This window comes from Lissotriton helveticus, chromosome 9 (genome assembly GCF_964261635.1).
Source record: "Lissotriton helveticus chromosome 9, aLisHel1.1, whole genome shotgun sequence".
NCBI lineage: Eukaryota > Metazoa > Chordata > Amphibia > Caudata > Salamandridae > Lissotriton > Lissotriton helveticus.
The window spans coordinates 430,632,120-430,635,858 of NC_136070.1; the positions used below are offsets into that span (position 1 = coordinate 430,632,120).

Sequence of the window (3,739 nt, forward strand, 5' to 3'; positions counted from 1 at the left end):
TGGGGGACTCCACCCCCGTCATCAGGGGCTGCTTCCAGTCAAATCTCGATGTACTTCACATGATTTATGGACGTTTTCTATCAGGCAAATCCATAGGCAAGCATGTGGCCTGTTGAGTTGGAATTATGGGATTTGTAGTCCGTGGTGAAGAGTACACTTCGATAATCTTGGATGAATGGTGCTTCAATTTGACGCCTTGAGTAGGCTTGCTTTTTGTGCTTTGGCGCGCTGTTATTAAAATGACGAGTCCTGCGCTCCTGTTACAGCCAAGAAGTTTGGATGCTTATTACTCATTACTGCTTGCAACGTGCTCGACTGCTCATAGCCAATCAAAGCGTATGGGCGTAGGGGAGCGTCTGTGAAGTCCTACCGGTTGATGAGCACGTTAGGGACTATACAGCAAAATGAATAGATTCTAATGAATACACGCTGCGTGTAGAGTTAATATTGGCAGTAATGCATATATCTAAGGAAAGCACAGTCTTTCAGTCATTTACCTATAAAGATGGGGACACAGCAAGACTTATTACAGTATCTTCTATTGCAAAATACATAAACAAGTGTCTTCTATTGCGAAATACATAAACAAAGTGTCACAATGTATGCACATTTGCGTCACCTAATATGCTTGGTTGGTTTTCAGCTTAATGCTGTTCCCTGTCAGAAATAAGAGCAGATTTTAAATAATTCATGACCGCTAACACAGTATAGCTAGTCTTAAAGGAACATCCTCTGCGCATGGAAAAACAGGTATCATGACACACAGAAAAGGTTCACATTTATACATGTCCTGTCGCTATTGACTGAGTAGTGCCATTTGGTGCACGGGGTGGAGATATGGACTCAATACTAAACCTACGTGAATGTAAGTGGATGCAGTCACTTAATTCTGTGCAGAATGGCCTTAACGAGCAGGATGCCACCTTCTCTCAAATGGCACTACTCAGTCAATAGCGACAGGACATGTATAAATGTGAACCTTTTCTGTGTGTCATGATACCTGTTTTTCCATGCGCAGAGGATGTTCCTTTAAGACTAGCTATACTGTGTTAGCGGTCATGAATTATTTAAAATCTGCTCTTATTTCTGACAGGGAACAGCATTAAGCTGAAAACCAACCAAGCATATTAGGTGACGCAAATGTGCATACATTGTGACACTTTGTTTATGTATTTCGCAATAGAAGACACTTGTTTATGTATTTTGCAATAGAAGATACTGTAATAAGTCTTGCTGTGTCCCCATCTTTATAGGTAAATGACTGAAAGACTGTGCTTTCCTTAGATATATGCATTACTGCCAATATTAACTCTACACGCAGCGTGTATTCATTAGAATCTATTCATTTTGCTGTATAGTCCCTAACATGCTCATCAACCGGTAGGACTTCACAGACGCTCCCCTACGCCCATACGCTTTGATTGGCTATGAGCAGTCGAGCCTCCAGTAAGTATCCGGCGGCTGCACCTCGCGGCTTAGACACAGCCGGCATACGAGGAAGAAGCATCTGAGAGACAGCCACTGCTGTCAAGACTTTACGGTGAGCCGTTTTCCTGCCTCGGGTCCCAGCAATGAGAGAGACCTGGTGCGCGATACACACAGCAGCGCCTCCCAGCTCCCATATGTAAGGCTAGATGCCATCAAAATGTTACTGTGTAATTTTATCCCTATGACTAGCGCTGCATTTGAGCGCCGACCTCTCGGCATTTTGTTAAATATGCTCCGTATACCGAGGCAACTGCCTTTAACAACCGGTGATTTCCTCTTGCTTCAGAATCGCTCAATTAACAAAACGGTGCCTCCCAGCTCCCATATGTAATGCTAGATGCTAGCAAAATATCACTGTGTAACTTTAGCCCCATGAGTAGCGCTGCATTCGAGCGCCGATCTTTAAATATTAAAAACCGGCAATTTGACAAATGTGCCCCGCATACCGAGGCAACTGCCTTTAACAACCGGCGATTTCCTCTTTCTTCAGAATCGCTCGTGGTGCGAGAAACATGACCACATATACGGCGACTTAGCTGTGAACCTTCATGAAAGAGAAACAACCCTTTGGAGGAAAAGCTTTTTATCCCAGTAAGTACCCCCTCAGGACCTTTTGATAATTAATGCGTACGCTACGCTTTAAATAAGTTTGGCTAGTAATTCTACTCTCCCCTTTCAGATAAAGGCGGAGTAACCACCCCAAAGGAAAGGAACCCTTGGTGGTCCTAACATTACGGCCACATAAGGGCCTCTGTTAAAGTAAGCCTTTCATATTTATTGATGTGTTTCCGCAGTGTGCCTTTCAGTTTCACTAAATATATGATACACTCATTCAGAATTATTATTCATAGGCGCTCCTGCTTTGCCCCGTCCTGATGAAGACCCCACTATGAGGATCAAACCTACCCTGTAAACCTGGGGGTCGAAACGTAGACCAGATTACAACCAATCTCCAATCATAGGATTAAATCTACAGAGTAATACGAATCCTATGTATATGTGTATATTGGAACTGCAGATCGAACTACAGACTGTAAAGGGTTTATTTTATTCCACTGTGATTGCTTCTAGTCACAACCACCTTTACCTAGTCCCCACTTTTTTCCTATCACACCCATCCCACTTAACTATTCCCCTATTTCTATCACTTTGAGCGCGACACTCATGTAAATAATTTGCGCAAAATGTTTGGTTTTTCTATATGAAGTTTATGAACGGTGTATTCAATATAAGAATAACACCTACTGGTGTACAGATGTTTCAATGACTTAATCGATTAATGTATCTCCTGTGTCTGTATGTAAAGATACTCCTTGTGTCTAGGTACCTATGGAATTGAACCAGGTACTTGATTTATACTATGCTGAACTTAGGAATAAATAGTGTAAGCACACTGTGGATACAACATTGTCTGGTTTTATATTTTTGATTAATTACTTGCTTAACATTGATTGCTTTCACGAATCGATATACTCTGACCATTTTTTCTGTAACTGCTTATACTGACCCAGGTCAGAGATTTCTTAGGGTGTACCCCATTGAAATTTACTCTTCTTTAGGACGGGTAACAGATCCCTACCCTACTCACTTGTATGGTTTGACAATGTCAAATGTACCAGTGTTATGTATAGACAATGGCTACAGAAAAAAGGGACACAATGGTCTCAATATTATAAGAAAAAAAGGAATTTCCTTAGTCTCAATCTGAAAAAGAAAAACAATATAGGAAAAAATCAATTGTATAAATTATATTCCAGATGTAGTAATTGTGACCTGTATGAGTGATAAATACAGTGTTTAAGACTGGAGAAAACTGCAAACTACTCTTACCAGTGCAGTGTCCTGTAAAAAAAGAGGGACAGATACAAGGCGTACATACATACAACAAAAACACACACACTAAAAGGGTTATGTCCCATGGTGGTTTCCACAGTGACTAGCAATTTTCTTAAAATCAGAAAAGCAGTTTATAGGAAGGAAAAACATCACATACTTGTTGTTTTAGAAGTCACTGGCCTCATGAGCCTTAGAACAAAAGGGACCCTGTGCACTTTGCACTCTGTGAATACAAAAATATTTGTCAGAACTGCTTTATCCGGTTGAAGTGCGCAGTCAGTGGGAACAGTTCTGGCCTCTCTGAAGCAGCAATGCCGTACTCACATGTACCGAAATGCTGCCTCGATTGAACGTCCCCTCGCGGCTCAGTTGATCCGGTCATGTTGGCTGGGGCGTTTATTTATACTGAGCTTAA

General features: G+C 41.5%; 1 long non-coding RNA gene across 2 annotated transcripts; it reads left to right on the plus strand.

Annotated features, from left to right (window-relative positions):
- Nucleotides 1–1,429: 1,429 nt before the first annotated feature.
- LOC144782775 (uncharacterized) lies at nt 1,430–2,664 on the plus strand. Of its 2 annotated transcripts, XR_013601256.1 has the most exons (4): nt 1,430–1,540; nt 1,979–2,079; nt 2,168–2,247; nt 2,340–2,664. It is a non-coding gene; the product is annotated as an uncharacterized LOC144782775 (long non-coding RNA). The 2 variants fall into 2 exon arrangements; XR_013601255.1 differs by having other exon boundaries at nt 2,168–2,664.
- Nucleotides 2,665–3,739: the final 1,075 nt, after the last annotated feature.